Source organism: Pygocentrus nattereri, chromosome 9 (assembly GCF_015220715.1).
Source record: "Pygocentrus nattereri isolate fPygNat1 chromosome 9, fPygNat1.pri, whole genome shotgun sequence".
Classification (NCBI taxonomy): Eukaryota; Metazoa; Chordata; class Actinopteri; order Characiformes; family Serrasalmidae; genus Pygocentrus; species Pygocentrus nattereri.
The window spans coordinates 10,109,404-10,133,040 of record NC_051219.1 but is presented as its reverse complement, the minus strand read 5'-3'; positions in this window follow the sequence as shown (position 1 = coordinate 10,133,040).

Below are 23,637 nucleotides of genomic sequence, written 5' to 3'. Positions count from 1 at the left end.
AAAAAATATGACTTCCGTTTATCATATTGTACAAAGTGTACAGTGGAAATACTGGTGTATATTTTGTGTATATTGTATATTTTGTGTATATTGTATATTTTGTGTATGTGTTTAGAGTCTAATGTGTATGTACATATATGAGGCATGTAGGCAGGTTGAAGTTGCAGAGTGGCTTCATTAGAGTCAGAATAGGCATTTATTTATTGTATAATCTCTAGTTACTCAGATGAATCTAATTAATATCAGTTATTTCAGAGAAGCCCCATTGACTGCATAGTCTTTTGCCCAAACGCTTGCCAGAATTCTTAGCCTTAGTGTTGGTGCCTTTTTTTTTTGGTAATGGTTCTTAAACTTTTCTCCTACCCCTTCAGACATTTAACACATGAACCCCTTTTCACTCCTTACACAGACAAGCATGCATTCAGTCCCCCTTCAGTTATCAAACATGCTAATGATGTAATGCCATTTACACCAGAATAATACAGAGCCTGCATAATACTGAAAAACAGTGTTATTTACAAGTGCACAGTGATCTATAAGAGGGCTCATACGCATGCGTGAGACACTCTACAGCTGCAAAACACAATGTTCAGTAATGTGCCACAGATCACATTCAGCCAGGTATGCCAATATATGTGTGTGTGTGTGTGTGTGTGTGTGTGTGTGTGTGTGTGTGTGTGTGTACACAGTACTGTGCGAAAGTCTTAGGCACCTAATGGTAATGTGTGTTTACCCATCTCCAAGCCTCTCCTCGAGGAAGCCCAGTATTATATGTAGTTAAAAAGCAGCTCCTGGTTTGAATAAGTGCTCAGTAAATTGAGCTCATGATGTAATTGATAATATTAACGAGTCTCTGTGGCGGCTGTGAAGATGTCCAGGAAAAATATGGACCCAAGAAATTCTTGTTACTTTTTATTGTTTTTATGCTTATTTGAATTATGAATACGACTTTATTCTAATGTATATTGTGATAAACTCACTGCTGAGAGAATTAGTTTTAAAAATTTGCCTGGATGCCTAAAACTTTCACACAGTACTGTATGTGTGTATATGTGTATATATATATATATATATATAATGTTTGAACACTGACTCCCGGTGCATTGAGTGCACACAGATTACTTGTTGGTACATGCCACAGCACAACTGAGTGTCGGTGGGTGTGTGACAGGATGGAGGCAGAGTCTTCTGTTTATTTTCATTTCTCTAAAACACATTGTGGTCTGATTAGCTGAAGTGGCAGACTTTCTTGGGCAAGTCAAATGGGGCCCACTGCCTGATGTTCTTATTTGCCAATCAGGACATTGTAGAAAAAATATGACTTCCGTTTATCATATCCCCCACTGGGGCAAGCACCCTACACTATACCAATAAGAGTCCTTGGGCAAGACTCCTAACATCACCTTGGCCTCCCTGTGTAAATTGATCAAATTATAAGTTGCTCTGGATAAGAGCGTCAGCCAAATGCTGTAAATGTAAGATGTAAAATGACAGGATGAGGTGCTGGTCAGGGGAATAGTTCCCTGGAGCAGCGTCTGGAGCGGAACAGTAAGTGGCTGTCTGTGAGTTGGCGTGGTGTCCATGCAAATCCTTAGGTTGCTGCCACGAGCGACGGAGAGAACCGGGAGCGTGATTGGTATAGCCAGAGTGGCGTGGCCACTGTAGGCGTGAGGACGCGCCAGCGCCGCGATGCAGGGGAGGCTGAGTCACACACCTGAAGTTACACACCTGCCACCTTTTCTTCAAGCTGATTAATCCTGGGACTGTGTTCTGCCTTGGATTTGTAGTTTTGGAAAGGCCTTTGCTTCCCTTTGAATCACTGGGCCAAAACTATCGTCAGTGGGTGCGTGACAGGATGGAGGCAGAGTCTTCAGTTTATTTTCATTTCTCTAAAACTGTGGTCTGATTAGCTGAAGTGGCACTTTCTTGGGCAAGTCAAATGGGGCCCACTGCCTGATGTTCTTATTTGCCAATCAGGACATTGTAGAAAAACAAGAACTCTGTATATCATTTTGTACGATACTGTAATGTACAAGCTGTATGTTGGAAATACTGGTGTATATTTTGTGTATGTTGCGTATGTGTATACTGTATATATTTAGAATCTGGAGTTTGCATGTTCTCCCCGTGTCTGTGTGTGTTTCCTCAGAGTTCTCCGGTTCTTCCTCCCATGGTCCAAAGACATGCAGTTAGGCCAATTGGACATGTTACATTGCCCCTGGGTGTGAGTGTGCGTGATTGTGTGTCTGTCTGTCTGCCCTGCGATGGACTGGCAACCTGTCCAGGGTTTATCCTGCCTTCCGCCCAATGACCGCTGGGATAGGCTCCAGCCTATATGTGCGTGTATGTGTGTATGTGTATGTATGTGTGTATATATATATACACACACACACACACATACAGGGTGGGCCATTTATATGGATACACCCAAATAAAACGGGAGTGGTTGGTGATATTAACTTCCTGTTTGTGGCACATTAGTTTGTGGGATGGGGAAAACTTTTCAAGATGGGTGGTCACCATGGTGGCCATTTTGAAGTCGGCCATTTTGGATCCAACTTTAGTTCTTTCCATGGGAAGAGGGTCGTGTGACACATCAAACCTACTGAGAATTTCACGAGAAAAACAACAGTGTTGGTGGTTTTAACGTAACTTTATTCTTTCATGAGTTATTCACAAGTTTCTGACCACTTATAAAATGTGTTCAAAGTGCTGCCCATTGTGTTGGATTGTCAATGCAGCCCTCTTCTCCCGCTCTTCACACACTGAGAGCAACACCGCAGAAGGAATGCCAGCACAAGCTTCCAGTATCCGTAGTTTCAGGTGCTGCACATCTCGTATCACAGAAACGCTTAAAATATCGGTCTTAATTTAGGCTGAGAAATGATGGATTTCATGCATCAGAAGGCTCCACCCATTAAGACGAAGTGTATGTGACACTCTTGTCGAACATGCATTACCAAAGCGACCTTTTTCTTCTGCACCATTTCTCTAGGACAGAATTAGTTTCCCAGCATGAATTATACTTGGGCTTAAATACTTGATTCACATGGCAGTCCAAATGAGCCCAATCACGGCTCGACATCAGTAGAGCTGTCGGCCCACCGAAACACTAAATTCAGTTTCTAAGTCATTCCAGCTTCAGGAAATGTTTTTATAGCTTGCTCTGTACAGTTTTACTGGTAGTTTGGAATCTTATCTTATTTGTAAGGAAATAAAGAAACTCCACCGCAGACTCAAAAGCTCAGATTAGCTAAATTTCCTTCGGGATCAATAAAGTGTCTGTCTGTCTGTCTGTCTGTCTGTCAGTCAAAAGCATCCATAACTCTTCCCCTGAGGGTTTCGGAGAGCTCTCTTGGTTTTGGTATTGTATAACCACACTGAAATGTAGAACCAAACCAACCGACAGAGAGTAATTTCCCGTTCACGTAGATCTGTGGTCTGTCTGTTTTGTAGATGTGGTAGAACATAAAACCACATGAAGAACAGAAAGTGTAACGAAAAGCCAATAAAAGAAGGGAAGTGAACATCTGACATAATAATAATATAAATATACAACAATGCTTTGGTGTGTGTGTGCACTTCTGCTGATTTAAATAATTCAAATGTTTCATTGACTCAAATTGACTAAAAAAGGCAATATTTAGCAGACACCCACCTTTTCATGGTGTGTGCTTATTTTTTTTTCACAGCAAAGCTCAGGTTATGTAGGTGCTAATATTGTTTAACTGAGACAAAATATTCTCATATTCATTCATGGCATTTTGCTGACGCTCTTATCCAGAGCGACTTACAATTTGATCATTTTACACAGGGAGGCCAAGGCGGTGTTAGGAGTCTTGCCCAAGGACTTTTATTGGTATAGTGTAAGTTGCTTATCCAGGTGGGGATTGAACCCCAGTCTACAGTGTAGGAGGCAGAGGTGTTTACCACTACACTAACCAACCACCAATATGTTCCTGTATATAAAATCTGAAATAAAATGTCTACATCATTCACGATCATTTATGAAACTCAAACGCCATCTAACAGATGAAGCAGAATCACTGATGTATAGGGCTGATGAGAAGGGCGAGAGAATGTGGTTCAACATGTCTGACATGAGAATATTTTCCTGTTGATGTAGATCAGTGGTCGGCCTGTTATGTCAAAGTAGAACATGAATCCACATCACACAGATTAAACAGCTGCACAACAAATATTGCATCACAGTTTAGAGAGAATAATAATAAAAAAGATCATATAAACTATATGACCAAATTATGTGGACATCTGAGTTTCAGCCACTCTCACTACTGATAGGTGTATAAAATCAATTACATAGACATGCAATCTCCATAGACAAACACTGGCAGTAGTATGAGTCATATTGAGAAGCTCAGAGACTTTTAGCATGGCGCTGTGATTGGATGCCACATTTGCCAAGTCTGTTTGAGAAATTTCTGCCCAGCTAGATCTGCCCTAGACAACTGTAAGTGCTATTCTTATGAAATGGAAGAGTCTGTAATCAACATCAGCTCAGCCGTGAAGCAGTAGACCATGCAAACTTACACAGTGGGACTGCCAAGTGATGAAGCATGCAGAGTATAAAAATCACCTATCGTCTGTTGCATCACCCACTACAGAGTTATAAACAGTCTCTGAGAGCAACGTCAACACAAGAACTGTGTATCAGGGCCTTCAGGAAATGGGTTTCCATGGCACAGCAGCTGTGCAACAGCTTAAGATCATGATGTGCAATGTGAAGGATCTCTAGTGGCCTGCAGAGAGCCCTGACCTCAAGCCTATCACCTTTGGGTTTAATTGTGTTTTTTAATGGTCCCTCTTGTCCAACATCAGTCTGACCCCACAAAAGGTCTTTTGACTGAATGGGCACAAATCCCAACAGACACACTTCAAAATCCTATGGAAAGCTCCCCATTAAAGTGGAGGCTTTTATAGTTGCAAAGAAGGGACGACTCTACGTTAATGCTCCTGGTTTTAGAATAGGATGTCCACCAAGCTAATATAGTAGTGACGGTCAGTTGTCAACATACTTTTGGCCATGTAGTGTGTCAAGACTGCATATACACAGTATAGTGTGTGTGTGTGTGTGTGTGTGTGTGTGTGTGTGTGTGTGTGTGTGTGTGTGTAGTGTGTAGTGTGTCAATGGGACAAAGAATCAGGGCTCAGGAAAGTGGGCCGTCTAGTGGTTGGTTAGTGTAGTGGGTAACACCTCTGCCTTCTACAAATGTCGTAAATGTAAATGTAAATGGACAAGAAAAACAAACATGAAATCATTACTAGATGGTGGTCCACTAGATGGTGCTGCTGCTTACAAAGTTTGCTGACTGGATCAGAACAAGTTACACTTACACAATATGGCAACAGCTCCCTGGACGCTGTGAATTGGGCTGCCCACCTCTCTGGGCAAGTGTGCTCACTGCCCCCTAGTGTGTGTGTGTTCACTAGTGTGTATGTGGATGTTTCACTGCATGGGTTAGATTCTTTTCTTTTTTAGTAAAGTGTTATTTTGACATGGGCTTTTATGAAAATGTCAGTGTAAACGTCTAATGTTGCTTCAACGCCTTTGACAGCACAATCAGTGGAAAAGGCTTGATGTGAACACATCATCGGGTCATCAGGTCATCAGATATTTCTTTAGGAGATGGAGCGAAACAGCACAATATATCCAGTTGTGATGGTCACTATCACAACGGTTAAAAAGAAAGTTCATCTGTTTTGAGAATAGTACAACTGTTAAAGGGAAAGTGCACCCGTTTTGAGGATGGTACACACATTTAGTTGATAGCACAAGGATTAAGAGGACAGTGCAACTGTTTTCAGGAAAGTGCACCCATTTTGGGGTTAGTTCAACCTACATGAGGAAAATGCAACTGTTCTGTAGATAATACACCTGTTTTGGGGTCTGTACAACCATTATAAGGAAAGTGCACTGGTTTTGGGATAAGAAGAAACGTTAAAAGGAAAGTGCACCCTTTTGAGGATAGTACACCCACTTAGTTGACAGTACAAGGATTACGAGGACAGGGCAACGGTTTCTTTTTTGGGGTTAGTACAATCGTTAAAAGGAAAGTGCGCCCACTGTGGGGTTAGTACAACCGTTAAAAGTCCATCTGTTTTGGGAATAGTACAAAGATTAAGAGGAAAGTACAACTGTTAAAAGAAAAGTCCACCTGTTTTGGGGTTGGAACAACCATAGAAAAAGGAAAGTGAACCCATTTTGTCTTTAGTACAACCATTAAGAGGAAAGGGCACCTGATTTGGGGGTTAGTACAACCATTAAAAGTGTATTAAATTCACTGGTTTTGGGGCTAGTATAACCATTAAAGGGAAAGTGCACCCATTTTGGAGTTAGTACAACTGTTCAAAGGATATCACAATCGTTTTGGGGTTAGTACAACCGGTTTTAAAGAAAGGTGCACCCATCTGGGGGGGCAGTACAACTGTTAAGAGGAAAGTGCTCATGCTTTTGAGGATAATACACCAGTTTTGGTGGCAGTATACAAGTTAAGAGGACAGTGCAACTGTTTGTAGGAAAGTGCCCCCTTTTTTGGGGTTAGTATGGCCATTAAATGGAAAGTGCACATGTTTTGGGATTAGAAGAACTGAGAGGAAAATGACCCATTTTGAGGATACTACAAAAAGGAAAGTGGACCCATTTTCATGTTAATACAACCATTTTGAGGATAGTACTACTGTTGAGCTGATGGTGATGATGTCGTGCTTCATGGATGGGCGTCATAGTTAAGTAAGCTATTTGGTGTCATATGATACATTTATAAAGCGTAATAGTTTTGAATTGCTGCTTATTTTAAATGAACAATAATATTATAATACGCATATTACTGTGTAAAAGTCACAGGCAGTCTGAGAAAAGGATCTGTGAAGCCACTGATCTGGGTGGTAAGAGTGTAATTGCTCCAAAAACACTAACATTGGAATAAATAAGTAAATACATGTACAATCCACTGATAAGTGATGTGCGTATGTGTAACAAAGCTTGTCTGAAGGAGTAACAGTGTTTACAGTTACCATCCAGTAACTACTTTGTCTAATCAGTCCTTCATTAAATTACATCAGATGCTGCTGTTGGACCTGAACAGGTAGACACGATGGATCTACAGCAAGAAGTCTATAAATAACCTCACTTCTTAAGATAAAACAATCCAAATAGGAGGTGGAGTGTCCTGTCCACCTCCACCTCCACCTCCATTGTCCTATTTTGAGAATTAAAAGTCATGTTCTTATGGGGCGGGGCATTGTGTTTTGTTTTTTGTTTGCCCATAATATTCTGCACCAATGCAATGGCAGTGTACAAAAAATATGAGCTGCTAATGCGGTGAAACTAGTGGAGAAATGGAATGTGTTTCATGCAGCTTGGTTTTTGAATCGCTTGGTGTAACAAAATTGTTTCAGGCAACTCACAACATTCAACTAGTTGAATGAATGTTTAGACATTTACATTCAGGGCATTTGGCAGACAGTCTTGTCCAGAGCAGGTCACAGTTTGATCATTTTACACAGGTAGGCGAAGGCAGCATTAGGAGTCTTGCCCAAGGCCTGTTATTGGTATAGTGTTGGGTGTTTATCCAGGCCAGCCTAAGACTGATACTGATGCTGATGCTAATGCTAATGCTACGTGTTTTTTTTACTTACAGCTGTGAGACGTCATTTACTTCATGTACATTGTTTATTAACAGGCTGCCAACTCTCCAGCTCCATTTCAGTCAAGTGGAAAGTGAGTCCTAAACACTTGACCTTGGACTCTTTATCAATGAATTATTCACAGGAGCAAGTGCAAGAAAAACTCATTTCAGTCAGTTTGCTAATTAAAGCCCACTTTCAGATGAAAGTTACTTTATTTATTCAGCTCTAAGGCCACATAAAACTGCATTACACCCCTCTTGGTCATCACATTTATTGATACACAGATGTTACAGTACAATCTATTCTAATCTATAACATTCATCATATTTGATCTGAAAGTACAGCTGAGAAATTAAATGTAGGAAAACTATCTAATTATTTCCAGACACTATATTTACAATATTTCAGTTCCTCCGATAAGAGATGAATCACTGAGAGAGGAGCAGCAGAGAGATCAGATGAAGAAGACGGAGGAGATCAGAGGAGCCAGCATGATGAGGAGACTCAGCTTAACCCCCTCAGCGCCGTTACACATGTCAGTGTCACAGCACATTTCCTGATTTCCTGGCTGTGAACACTCACCCGCGGTTGCACATTTTTTTTCTGGTAATTTCAGTGTGTTCATTAATCAGTGTGGTCTTTTCTCTCTCAGAGTGACACAGACAACCAATTGCATGTGTTTTGGGGTTGTATATCCATTAAAATGAATGGGCACCTTTTTGGGGGTTCGCAAAACCATTAAAATTAAAACGCACTCGTTTTGGGCTTTGTACGACCGTTAAAATAAAAACGCACCTGTTTTGGGGTTCGTACCGCCGTCCAAATTAAAACGCACCCGTTTTAGGGTTTGTACGACCGTTAAAATTCAAACGCACCCGTTTTGGCTCGCGCAAAACCGTTAAAATTCAAACGCACCCTTTTTGGGGTTTGTACGACCGTTAAAATTCAAACGCACCCGTTTTGGGGCGCGCAAAACCGTTAAAATTAAAACGCACCCGTTTTGGGGCTCGCAAAACCGTTAAAATTCAAATGCACCCGTTTTGGGGTTTGTACGACCATTAAAATTAAAACGCACCCGTTTTGGGGTGCGCAAAACCGTTAAATTAAAACGCACCCGTTTTAGGGTTTGTACGACCGTTAAAATTCAAACGCACCAGTTTTGGGGTTTGTACGACCATTAAAATTCAAACGCACCCGTTTTGGGGTGCGCAAAAACCGTTAAAATTAAAACGCACCCTTTTTGGGGTATGTACGACCGTTAAAATTAAAACGCACCCTTTTGGGGGTTCATAAAATCGTTAAAATGAAAAATAATCCCTTTTGGGTGTTGGATAACTGTTAATATTAAGGCGCACCCGATTTGATGATAGTACTCCTGTTTTGGGTGTGTTACATTCGTCAAAACAAATGAACTCCACCTATATTGGGGTTAGTACAACTGCTAAACAGAAAGCGCACCAGTTTAGGGGTTTGTGTAAGCGTTAAAAGGAAAATGCAGCTCTTTTGGCCTTAGTAAAAACATTAAAATGAAAGTGCTTCTGTTTTGGGGTTTGTACAACAGTTAAAAGGAAAACGCACCAATTTTGAGGTTATTTAAACTGTTAAAATGAAATTGCACCTGTTTTGGCTGTTTTGTTTGTATAACGGTGAAAATTAAAGCGCACTGGATTTGAGGATGGTACACCTGTTTTGGGATTATTTAAATCGTTAAATGAAAGCCCACCTGACTTGGAGTTTTTACAACAGTTATTGGGTTTGTACAAACATGAAAAGGACAACGCAGCTTTTCTGGGGTTAGAAAAGCCTTTAAAATGAGAGAGCATCAGTTTTGAGGATCATACACCGATTTGGGCTTTTCTTCAACCGTTGAACAGAAAACGCACCTTTTTAGGGTTAGTTCATCTGTTGAAAAGCCAACGCAAGAAAATGCAGCTGTTTTGAGGAAATTTCACCCATTTGGTGGAACGTCCACTCTTCTAGGGGAAAATCCTTCTTTTATGGTTTAAATAAATCTTAGTGAAACTAAGTCACACATAAGCCCTAACAGCTATGGTGCTGATGCCCTGTTATACATTTCCCCATCTTCTGATAATCAAGACTTTGAGATAGATTGACCAGCAGCTTGTCAGATATTTCTCAGTGGATGTCAGAAAATATTCTAGGACAAAAGCACAAAAAACACAAATATTGATTATTCGTACAAAATCTGAGACGAAGCTGCTTAGACTTTAGGCAGTGTTTTGTCGTGCATGTGAACCTAAGCATTTATATAAGTTTATATCATTTGGGGTGCGCAAACCCTTAAATTAAAACGCACCCGTTTTGGGGTGCGCAAAACCGTTAAATTAAAACGCACCCGTTTTAGGGTTTGTACGACCGTTAAAATTCAAACGCACCCGTTTTGGGGTTTGTACGACCGTTAAAATTCAAACGCACCCGTTTTGGGGTTTGTACGACCGTTAAAATTAAAACGCACCCGTTTTAGGGTTTGTACGACTGTTAAAATTCAAACGCACCCGTTTTGGGGTGCGCAAAACCGTTAAAATTAAAACGCACCCTTTTTCGGGTTTGTACGACCGTTAAAATTAAAACGCACTCGTTTTAGGGTTTGTACGACCGTTAAAATAAAAACGCACCTGTTTTGGGGTTCGTACCGCCGTCCAAATTAAAACGCACCCGTTTTAGGGTTTGTACGACCGTTAAAATTAAAACGCACACGTTTTGGGGTGCGCAAAACCGTTAAAATTCAAACGCACCCGTTTTGGGGTGCGCAAAACCGTTAAAATTAAAACGCACTCGTTTTAGGGTTTGTACGACCGTTAAAATTAAAACGCACACGTTTTGGCGCTCGCAAAACCGTTACAATTCAAACGCACCCGTTTTGGGGTTTGTACGACTGTTAAAATTAAAACGCACCCGTTTTGGGGTTTGTACGACCGTTAAATTCAAACGCACCCTTTTTGGGGTTTGTACGACCGTTAAAATTCAAACGCACCCGTTTTGGGGTGCGCAAAAACCGTTAAAATTAAAACACATCCGTTTTAGGGTTTGTACGACTGTTAAAATTCAAACGCACCCGTTTTGGGGTGCGCAAAACCGTTAAAATTAAAACGCACCCTTTTTCGGGTTTGTACGACCGTTAAAATTCAAACGCACCCGTTTTGGGGTTTGTACGACCGTTAAAATTCAAACGCACCCGTTTTGGGGTGCGCAAAACCGTTGAATTAAAACGCACCCTTTTTCGGGTTTGTACGACCGTTAAAATTAAAACGCACTCGTTTTAGGGTTTGTACGACCGTTAAAATAAAAACGCACCTGTTTTGGGGTTCGTACCGCCGTCCAAATTAAAACGCACCCGTTTTAGGGTTTGTACGACCGTTAAAATTAAAACGCACACGTTTTGGGGCGCGCAAAACCGTTAAAATTCAAAAGCACCCGTTTTGGGGTGCGCAAAACCGTTAAAATTAAAACGCACTCGTTTTAGGGTTTGTACGACCGTTAAAATTCAAACGCACCCGTTTTGGGGTGCGCAAAACCGTTACATTAAAACGCACCCGTTTTAGGGTTTGTACGACCGTTAAAATTCAAACGCACCCGTTTTGGGGTTTGTACTACCGTTAAAATTCAAACGCACCCGTTTTGGGGTGCGCAAAACCGTTAAAATTAAAAAGCACTCGTTTTAGGGTTTGTACGACCGTTAAAATTAAAACGCACACGTTTTGGCGCGCGCAAAACCGTTAAAATTCAAACGCACCCTTTTTGGGGGTTGTACGACCGTTAAAATTCAAACGCACCCGTTTTGGGGTTTGTACGACCGTTAAAATTCAAACGCACCCGTTTTGGGGTTTGTACTACCGTTAAAATTCAAACGCACCCGTTTTGGGGTGCGCAAAACCGTTAAAATTAAAACGCACTCGTTTTAGGGTTTGTACGACCGTTAAAATTAAAACGCACACGTTTTGGCGCGCGCAAAACCGTTAAAATTCAAACGCACCCTTTTTGGGGTTTGTACGACCGTTACAATTCAAACGCACCCGTTTTGGGGTTTGTACGACTGTTAAAATTAAAACGCACCCTTTTTGGGGTTTGTACGACCGTTAAAATTCAAACGCACTCGTTTTGGGGCTCGCAAAACCGTTAAAATTCAAACGCACCCGTTTTGGGGTGCGCAAAACCGTTAAAATTAAAACGCACCCTTTTTGGGGTTTGTACGACCGTTAAAATTCAAACGCACCCGTTTTGGGGCGCACAAAACCGTTAAAATTAAAACGCACCCGTTTTGGGGCTCACAAAACCGTTAAATTAAAACGCACCCGTTTTGGGGGTTGTACGACTGTTAAAATTCAAACGCACCCGTTTTGGGGTTTGTACGACCGTTAAAATTCAAACGCACCCGTTTTAGGGTTTGTACGACCGTTAAAATTAAAACGCACCCTTTTGGGGGTTCATAAAATCGTTAAAATGAAAAATAATCCCTTTTGGGTGTTGGATAACTGTTAATATTAAGGCGCACCCGATTTGATGATAGTACTCCTGTTTTGGGTGTGTTACATTCGTCAAAACAAATGAACTCCACCTATATTGGGGTTAGTACAACTGCTAAACAGAAAGCGCACCAGTTTAGGGGTTTGTGTAAGCGTTAAAAGGAAAATGCAGCTCTTTTGGCCTTAGTAAAACCATTAAAATGAAAGTGCTTCTGTTCTGGGGTTTGTACAACAGTTAAAAGGAAAACGCACCAATTTTGAGGTTATTTAAATTGTTAAAATGAAATTGCACCTGTTTTGGCTGTTTTGTTTGTATAACGGTGAAAATTAAAGCGCACTGGATTTGAGGATGGTACACCTGTTTTGGGATTATTTAAATCGTTAAATGAAAGCCCACCTGACTTGGAGTTTTTACAACAGTTCTTGGGTTTGTACAAACATGAAAAGGACAACGCAGCTTTTCTGGGGTTAGAAAAGCCTTTAAAATGAGAGAGCATCAGTTTTGAGGATCATACACTGATTTGGGCTTTTCTTCAACCGTTGAAAAGAAAACGTACCTTTTTAGGGTTAGTTCATCTGTTGAAAAGCCAACGCAAGAAAATGCAGCTGTTTTGAGGAAATTTCACCCATTTGGTGGAACGTCCACTCTTCTAGGGGAAAATCCTTCTTTTATGGTTTAAATAAATCTTAGTGAAACTAAGTCACACATCAGCCCTAACAGCTATGGTGCTGATGCCCTGTTATACATTTCCCCATCTTCTGATAATCAAGACTTTGAGATAGATTGACCAGCAGCTTGTCAGATATTTCTCAGTGGATGTCAGAAAATATTCTAGGACAAAAGCTGAAAAAACACAAATATTGATTATTCGTACAAAATCTGAGACGAAGCTGCTTAGATTTTAGGCTTTGTTTTGTCGTGCATGTGAACCTAAGCATTTAAATAAGTTTATATCATTTGGGGTGCGCAAACCCTTAAATTAAAACGCACCCGTTTTGGGGTGCGCAAAACCCTTAAATTAAAACGCACCCGTTTTAGGGTTTGTACGACCGTTAAAATTCAAACGCACCCGTTTTGGGGTGCGCAAAACCGTTACATTAAAACGCACCCGTTTTAGGGTTTGTACGACCATTAAAATTCAAACGCACCCGTTTTGGGGTTTGTACTACCGTTAAAATTCAAACGCACCCGTTTTGGGGTTTGTACGACCGTTAAAATTAAAACGCACCCTTTTTAGGGTTTGTACGACTGTTAAAATTCAAACGCACCCGTTTTGGGGTGCGCAAAACCGTTAAAATTAAAACGCACTCGTTTTAGGGTTTGTACGACCGTTAAAATTAAAACGCACACGTTTTGGCGCGCGCAAAACCGTTAAAATTCAAACGCACCCTTTTTGGGGTTTGTACGACCGTTAAAATTCAAACGCACCCGTTTTGGGGCGCACAAAACCGTTACAATTCAAACGCACCCGTTTTGGGGTTTGTACGACTGTTAAAATTAAAATGCACCCTTTTTGGGGTTTGTCCGACCGTTAAAATTCAAACGCACTCGTTTTGGGGCTCGCAAAACCGTTAAAATTCAAACGCACCCGTTTTGGGGTGCGCAAAACCGTTAAAATTCAAACGCACCCTTTTTGGGGTTTGTACGACCGTTAAAATTCAAACGCACCCGTTTTGGGGCGCACAAAACCGTTACAATTCAAACGCACCCGTTTTGGGGCTCACAAAACCGTTAAATTAAAACGCACCCGTTTTGGGGGTTGTACGACTGTTAAAATTCAAACGCACCCGTTTTGGGGTTTGTACGACCGTTAAAATTCAAACGCACCCTTTTTAGGGTTTGTACGACCGTTAAAATTAAAACGCACCCTTTTGGGGGTTCATAAAATCGTTAAAATGAAAAATAATCCCTTTTGGGTGTTGGATAACTGTTAATATTAAGGCGCACCCGATTTGATGATAGTACTCCTGTTTTGGGTGTGTTACATTCGTCAAAACAAATGAACTCTACCTATATTGGGGTTAGTACAACTGCTAAACAGAAAGCGCACCAGTTTAGGGGTTTGTATAAGTGTTAAAACGAAAATGCAGCTCTTTTGGCCTTAGTAAAACCATTAAAATGAAAGTGCTTCTGTTTTGGGGTTTGTACAACAGTTAAAAGGAAAACGCACCAATTTTGAGGTTATTTAAACTGTTAAAATGAAATTGCACCTGTTTTGGCTGTTTTGTTTGTATAACGGTGAAAATGAAAGCGCACTGGATTTGAGGATGGTACACCTGTTTTGGGATTATTTAAATCGTTAAATGAAAGCCCACCTGACTTGGAGTTTTTACAACAGTTTGTACAAACATGAAAAGGACAACGCAGCTTTTCTGGGGTTAGAAAAGCCTTTAAAATGAGAGAGCATCAGTTTGGAGGATCATACACTGATTTGGGCTTTTCTTCAACCGTTGAACAGAAAACGCACCTTTTTAGGGTTAGTTCATCTGTTGAAAAGCCAACGCAAGAAAATGCAGCTGTTTTGAGGAAATTTCACCCATTTGGTGGAACGTCCACTCTTCTAGGGGAAAATCCTTCTTTTATGGTTTAAATAAATCTTAGTGAAACTAAGTCACACATCAGCCCTAACAGCTATGGTGCTGATGCCCTGTTATACATTTCCCCATCTTCTGATAATCAAGACTTTGAGATAGATTGACCAGCAGCTTGTCAGATATTTCTCAGTGGATGTCAGAAAATATTCTAGGACAAAAGCACAAAAAACACAAATATTGATTATTCGTACAAAATCTGAGACGAAGCTGCTTCGACTTTAGGCATTGTTTTGTCGTGCATGTGAACCTAAGCATTTAAATAAGTTTATATCATTTGGGGTGCGCAAACCCTTAAATTAAAACGCACCCGTTTTGGGGTGCGCAAAACCGTTAAATTAAAACGCACCCTTTTTGGGGTTTGTACGACCGTTAAAATTCAAACGCACCCGTTTTGGGGCGCGCAAAACCGTTAAAATTCAAACGCACCCGTTTTGGGGTTTGTACGACCGTTAAAATTCAAACGCAACCGTTTTGGGGTTTGCACGACCGTTAAAATTAAAACGCACCCGTTTTGGGGTTTGCACGACCGTTAAAATTAAAACGCACCCTTTTGGGGGTTCATAAAATCGTTAAAATGAAAAATAATCCCTTTTGGGTGTTGGATAACTGTTAATATTAAGGCGCACCCGATTTGATGATAGTACTCCTGTTTTGGGTGTGTTACATTCGTCAAAACAAATGAACTCTACCTATATTGGGGTTAGTACAACTGCTAAACAGAAAGCGCACCAGTTTAGGGGTTTGTGTAAGCGTTAAAAGGAAAATGCAGCTCTTTTGGCCTTAGTAAAACCATTAAAATGAAAGTGCTTCTGTTTTGGGGTTTGTACAACAGTTAAAAGGAAAACGCACCAATTTTGAGGTTATTTAAACTGTTAAAATGAAATTGCACCTGTTTTGGCTGTTTTGTTTGTATAATGGTGAAAATGAAAGCGCACTGGATTTGAGGATGGTACACCTGTTTTGGGATTATTTAAATTGTTAAATGAAAGCCCACCTGGCTTGGAGTTTTTACAACAGTTCTTGGGTTTGTACAAACATGAAAAGGACAACGCAGCTTTTCTGGGGTTAGAAAATCCTTTAAAATGACAGCGCATCAGTTTGGAGGATCATACAATGATTTGGGCTTTTCTTCAACCGTTGAAAAGAAAACGTACCTTTTTAGGGTTAGTTCATCTGTTGAAAAGACAACGCAAGAAAATGCAGCTGTGTTGAGGAAATTTCACCCATTTGGTGGAACGTCCACTCTTCTAGGGGAAAATCCTTCTTTTATGGTTTAATTAAATCTTAGTGAAACCTTTGATGCCATCTACCATGAGATTGTAATCCAACATCCTTAATGGTGAGTTGGCCCCTCAGGTTGAGTTTCCTCTTCTTCTTCTTCTTTCGGCTGCTCCCTTTAGGGGTTGCCTGTCCACCTTCACTACAACCATAACACTTCTCTGAGGTCTACCTCTTCTCCTTCTACCCGGCAGCTCCATCTCCAACATTCTTTGCCCAATATATCCACTATTCCTCCTCAACACACGTCCAAACCATCTCAACCTGGCCTCTCTGGCTTTATCTCCAAACTGCTCCACCTTCACTGTCCCTCTGATCTGCTCATTTCTAATCTTGTCCATCCTTGTCACTCCCAAGGAAAATCTCAGCATCTTCATCTCCGCCACCTCCAGCTCAGCCTCCTGTCTTTTTGACAGAGCCCAGTCTCCAAACCATCCATCATAGCAGGACGCACTACTGTCTTGTAAACCTTCCCTTTCACTCTTGCTGCTATCCTTTTGTCACACATCAGCCCTAACAGCTATGGTGCTGATGCCCTGTTATACATTTCCCCATCTTCTGATAATCAAGACTTTGAGATAGATTGACCAGCAGCTTGTCAGATCTTTCTCAGTGGATGTCAGAAAATATTCTAGGACAAAAGCTGAAAAAACACAAATATTGATTATTCGTACAAAATCTGAGACGAAGCTACTTACACTTTAGGCATTGTTTTGTCGTGCATGTGAACCTAAGCATTTAAACAAGTTTATATCATTTGAGGAATATTGAGAAATGTTTGGTCTTTTCTCTCTCAGAGTGACACAGACAACCAATTGAACAATTGCATGTGTTTTGGGGTTGTATATCCATTAAAATGAATGGGCACCTTTTTGGGGGTTCGCAAAGGCGTTAAAATTAAAACGCACTCGTTTTGGGGTTTGTACGACTGTTATAATGAAAACGCACCTTTTTGGGGTGCGTACCACCATTAAAATTAAAACGCACCCGTTTTGGAGTTTGTAAGACCGTTAAAATTAAAACGCACCCGTTTTGGGGGTTGTACGACCGTTAAAATTAAAACGCACCTGTTTTGGGGCTCGCAAAACCGTTAAAATAAAACGCACTCGTTTTGGGGTTTGTACGGCCGTTAAAAGGAAAACGCACTTGTTTTGGGGTGCGCAAAACCGTTAAAATGAAAACGCACCCGTTTTGAGGTTTGTACAACCATTAGAATTAAAACGCACCCGTTTTGGGGCTCGCAAAACCGTTAAATTAAAACGCACCCGTTTTGGGGCTCGCAAAACCGTTAAATTAAAACGCACACGTTTTGGGGTTTTGCACGACCGTTAAATTAAAACGCACCCGTTTTGGGGTTTGCACGACCGTTAAAATGAAAACGCACCCGTTTTGGGGCTCGCAAAACCGTTAAATTAAAACGCACCCGTTTTGGGGTTTTGCACGACCGTTAAAATTAAAACGCACCCGTTTTGGGGTTTGCACGACCGTTAAAATTAAAACGCACCCGTTTTGGGGTTTGCACGACCGTTAAAATTAAAACGCAACCGTTGTGGGGGTTGTACGACCGTAAAAATTAAAACGCACCCGTTTTGGGGCTCGCAAAACCGTAAAAATAAAACGCACCCTTTTTGGGGTTTGTGCGACCGTTAAAATGAAAACGCACCCGTTTTGGGGCTCGCAAAACCGTTAAAATGAAAACCGTTAAAATTAAAACGCACCTTTTTTGGGGTTTGTACGACCGTTAAAATTAAAACGCACCCTTTTGGGGGTTCATAAAATCGTTAAAATGAAAAATAACCCCTTTTGGGGGTTGGATAACTGTTAATATTAAGGCGCACCCGATTTGATGATAGTACTCCTGTTTTGGGTGTGTTACATTCGTCAAAACAAATGAACTCCACCTATATTGGGGTTAGAACAACTGCTAAACAGAAAGCTCACCAGTTTAGGGGTTTGTGTAAGCGTTAAAAGGAAAATGCAGCTCTTTTGGCCTTAGTAAAACCATTAAAATGAAAGTGCTTCTGTTTTGGGGTTTGTACAACAGTTAAAAGGAAAACGCACCAATTTTGAGGTTATTTAAACTGTTAAAATGAAATTGCACCTGTTTTGGCTGTTTTGTTTGTATAACGGTGAAAATTAAAGCGCACTGGATTTGAGGATGGTACACATGTTTTGGGATTATTTAAATCGTTAAATGAAAGCCCACCTGACTTGGAGTTTTTACAACAGTTCTTGGGTTTGTACAAACATGAAAAGGACAACGCAGCTTTTCTGGGGTTAGAAAAGCCTTTAAAATGAGAGAGCATCAGTTTTGAGGATCATACACCGATTTGGGCTTTTCTTCAACCGTTGAACAGAAAACGCACCTTTTTAGGGTTAGTTCATCTGTTGAAAAGACAACGCAAGAAAATGCAGCTGTGTTGAGGAAATTTCACCCATTTGGTGGAACGTCCACTCTTCTAGGGGAAAATCCTTCTTTTATGGTTTAATTAAATCTTAGTGAAACCTTTGATGCCATCTACCATGAGATTGTAATCCAACATCCTTAATGGTGAGTTGGCCCCTCAGGTTGAGTTTCCTCTTCTTCTTCTTCTTTCGGCTGCTCCCTTTAGGGGTTGCCTGTCCACCTTCACTACAACCATAACACTTCTCTGAGGTCTACCTCTTCTCCTTCTACCCGGCAGCTCCATCTCCAACATTCTTTGCCCAATATATCCACTATTCCTCCTCAACACACGTCCAAACCATCTCAACCTGGCCTCTCTGGCTTTATCTCCAAACTGCTCCACCTTCACTGTCCCTCTGATCTGCTCATTTCTAATCTTGTCCATCCTTGTCACTCCCAAGGAAAATCTCAGCATCTTCATCTCCGCCACCTCCAGCTCAGCCTCCTGTCTTTTTGACAGAGCCCAGTCTCCAAACCATCCATCATAGCAGGACGCACTACTGTCTTGTAAACCTTCCCTTTCACTCTTGCTGCTATCCTTTTGTCACACATCAGCCCTAACAGCTATGGTGCTGATGCCCTGTTATACATTTCCCCATCTTCTGATAATCAAGACTTTGAGATAGATTGACCAGCAGCTTGTCAGATCTTTCTCAGTGGATGTCAGAAAATATTCTAGGACAAAAGCTGAAAAAACACAAATATTGATTATTCGTACAAAATCTGAGACGAAGCTACTTACACTTTAGGCATTGTTTTGTCGTGCATGTGAACCTAAGCATTTAAACAAGTTTATATCATTTGAGGAATATTGAGAAATGTTTGGTCTTTTCTCTCTCAGAGTGACACAGACAACCAATTGAACAATTGCATGTGTTTTGGGGTTGTATATCCATTAAAATGAATGGGCACCTTTTTGGGGGTTCGCAAAGGCGTTAAAATTAAAACGCACTCGTTTTGGGGTTTGTACGACTGTTATAATGAAAACGCACCTTTTTGGGGTGCGTACCACCATTAAAATTAAAACGCACCCGTTTTGGAGTTTGTAAGACCGTTAAAATTAAAACGCACCCGTTTTGGGGGTTGTACGACCGTTAAAATTAAAACGCACCTGTTTTGGGGCTCGCAAAACCGTTAAAATAAAACGCACTCGTTTTGGGGTTTGTACGGCCGTTAAAAGGAAAACGCACTTGTTTTGGGGTGCGCAAAACCGTTAAAATGAAAACGCACCCGTTTTGAGGTTTGTACAACCATTAGAATTAAAACGCACCCGTTTTGGGGCTCGCAAAACCGTTAAATTAAAACGCACCCGTTTTGGGGCTCGCAAAACCGTTAAATTAAAACGCACACGTTTTGGGGTTTTGCACGACCGTTAAATTAAAACGCACCCGTTTTGGGGTTTGCACGACCGTTAAAATGAAAACGCACCCGTTTTGGGGCTCGCAAAACCGTTAAATTAAAACGCACCCGTTTTGGGGTTTTGCACGACCGTTAAAATTAAAACGCACCCGTTTTGGGGTTTGCACGACCGTTAAAATTAAAACGCACCCGTTTTGGGGTTTGCACGACCGTTAAAATTAAAACGCAACCGTTGTGGGGGTTGTACGACCGTAAAAATTAAAACGCACCCGTTTTGGGGCTCGCAAAACCGTAAAAATAAAACGCACCCTTTTTGGGGTTTGTGCGACCGTTAAAATGAAAACGCACCCGTTTTGGGGCTCGCAAAACCGTTAAAATGAAAACCGTTAAAATTAAAACGCACCTTTTTTGGGGTTTGTACGACCGTTAAAATTAAAACGCACCCTTTTGGGGGTTCATAAAATCGTTAAAATGAAAAATAACCCCTTTTGGGGGTTGGATAACTGTTAATATTAAGGCGCACCCGATTTGATGATAGTACTCCTGTTTTGGGTGTGTTACATTCGTCAAAACAAATGAACTCCACCTATATTGGGGTTAGAACAACTGCTAAACAGAAAGCTCACCAGTTTAGGGGTTTGTGTAAGCGTTAAAAGGAAAATGCAGCTCTTTTGGCCTTAGTAAAACCATTAAAATGAAAGTGCTTCTGTTTTGGGGTTTGTACAACAGTTAAAAGGAAAACGCACCAATTTTGAGGTTATTTAAACTGTTAAAATGAAATTGCACCTGTTTTGGCTGTTTTGTTTGTATAACGGTGAAAATTAAAGCGCACTGGATTTGAGGATGGTACACATGTTTTGGGATTATTTAAATCGTTAAATGAAAGCCCACCTGACTTGGAGTTTTTACAACAGTTCTTGGGTTTGTACAAACATGAAAAGGACAACGCAGCTTTTCTGGGGTTAGAAAAGCCTTTAAAATGAGAGAGCATCAGTTTTGAGGATCATACACCGATTTGGGCTTTTCTTCAACCGTTGAACAGAAAACGCACCTTTTTAGGGTTAGTTCATCTGTTGAAAAGACAACGCAAGAAAATGCAGCTGTGTTGAGGAAATTTCACCCATTTGGTGGAACGTCCACTCTTCTAGGGGAAAATCCTTCTTTTAAGGTTTAATTAAATCTTAGTGAAACCTTTGATGCCATCTACCATGAGATTGTAATCCAACATCCTTAATGGTGAGTTGGCCCCTCAGGTTGAGTTTCCTCTTCTTCTTCATCTTTCGGCTGCTCCCTTTAGAGGTTGCCTGTCCACCTTCACTACAACCATAACACTTCTCTGAGGTCTACCTCTTCTCCTTCTACCCGGCAGCTCCATCTCCAACATTCTTTGCCCAATATATCCACTATTCCTCCTCAACACACGTCCAAACCATCTCAACCTGGCCTCTCTGGCTTTATCTCCAAACTGCTCCACCTTCACTGTCCCTCTGATCTGCTCATTTCTAATCTTGTCCATCCTTGTCACTCCCAAGGAAAATCTCAGCATCTTCATCTCCGCCACCTCCAGCTCAGCCTCCTGTCTTTTTGACAGAGCCCAGTCTCCAAACCATCCATCATAGCAGGACGCACTACTGTCTTGTAAACCTTCCCTTTCACTCTTGCTGCTATCCTTTTGTCACACATCAGCCCTAACAGCTATGGTGCTGATGCCCTGTTATACATTTCCCCATCTTCTGATAATCAAGACTTTGAGATAGATTGACCAGCAGCTTGTCAGATCTTTCTCAGTGGATGTCAGAAAATATTCTAGGACAAAAGCACAAAAAACACAAATATTGATTATTCGTACAAAATCTGAGACGAAGCTGCTTAGACTTTAGGCATTGTTTTGTCGTGCATGTGAACCTAAGCATTTAAACAAGTTTATATCATTTGAGGAATATTGAGAAATGTTTGGTCTTTTCTCTCTCAGAGTGACACAGACAACCAATTGAACAATTGCATGTGTTTTGGGGTTGTATATCCATTAAAATGAATGGGCACCTTTTTGGGGGTTCGCAAAAGCGTTAAAATTAAAACGCACTCGTTTTGGGGTTTGTACGACTGTTATAATTAAAACGCACCCGTTTTGGAGTTTGTAAGACCGTTAAAATTAAAACGCACCCGTTTTGGGGTTTGTACGGCCGTTAAAAGGAAAACGCACCTGTTTTGGGGTGCGCAAAACCGTTAAAATGAAAACGCACCCGTTTTGAGGTTTGTACAACCATTAGAATTAAAACGCACCCGTTTTGGGGCTCGCAAAACCGTTAAATTAAAACGCACCCGTTTTGGGGCTCGCAAAACCGTTAAATTAAAACGCACACGTTTTGGGGTTTTGCACGACCGTTAAATTAAAACGCACCCGTTTTGGGGTTTGCACGACCGTTAAAATTAAAACGCACCCGTTTTGGGGCTCGCAAAACCGTTAAAATTAAAACGCACCCGTTTTGGGGTTTGCACGACCGTTAAAATTAAAACGCACCCGTTTTGGGGTTTGCACGACCGTTAAAATTAAAACGCAACCCTTGTGGGGGTTGTACGACCGTAAAAATTAAAACGCACCCGTTTTGGGGCTCGCAAAACCGTAAAAATAAAACGCACCCTTTTTGGGGTTTGTGCGACCGTTAAAATGAAAACGCACCCGTTTTGGGGCTCGCAAAACCGTTAAAATGAAACCATTTTTGGGGTTTGTGGACCGTTAAAATGAAAACCGTTAAAATTAAAACGCACCTTTTTTGGGGTTTGTACGACCGTTAAAATTAAAACGCACCCTTTTGGGGGTTCATAAAATCGTTAAAATGAAAAATAATCCCTTTTGGGTGTTGGATAACTGTTAATATTAAGGCGCACCCGATTTGATGATAGTACTCCTGTTTTGGGTGTGTTACATTCGTCAAAACAAATGAACTCCACCTATATTGGGGTTAGTACAACTGCTAAACAGAAAGCGCACCAGTTTAGGGGTTTGTGTAAGCGTTAAAAGGAAAATGCAGCTCTTTTGGCCTTAGTAAAACCATTAAAATGAAAGTGCTTCTGTTTTGGGGTTTGTACAACAGTTAAAAGGAAAACGCACCAATTTTGAGGTTATTTAAACTGTTCAAATTAAATTGCACCTGTTTTGGCTGTTTTGTTTGTATAACGGTGAAAATGAAAGCGCACTGGATTTGAAGATGGTACACCTGTTTTGGGATTATTTAAATCGTTAAATGAAAGCCCACCTGGCTTGGAGTTTTTACAACAGTTATTGGGTTTGTACAAACATGAAAAGGACAACGCAGCTTTTCTGGGGTTAGAAAAGCCTTTAAAATGAGAGAGCATCAGTTTTGAGGATCATACACTGATTTGGGCTTTTCTTCAACCGTTGAAAAGAAAACGCACCTTTTTAGGGTTAGTTCATCTGTTTAAAAGACAACGCAAGAAAATACAGCTGTGTTGAGGAAATTTCACCCATTTGGTGGAACGTCCACTCTTCTAGGGGAAAATCCTTCTTTTATGGTTTAATTAAATCTTAGTGAAACCTTTGATGCCATCTACCATGAGATTGTAATCCAACATCCTTAATGGTGAGTTGGCCCCTCAGGTTGAGTTTCCTCTTCTTCTTCTTCTTTCGGCTGCTCCCTTTAGGGGTTGCCTGTCCACCTTCACTACATCCATAACACTTCTCTGAGATCTACCTCTTCTCCTTCTACCCGGCAGCTCCATCTCCAACAGTCTTTGCCCAATATATCCACTATTCCTCCTCAACACACGTCCAAACCATCTCAACCTGGCCTCTCTGGCTTTATC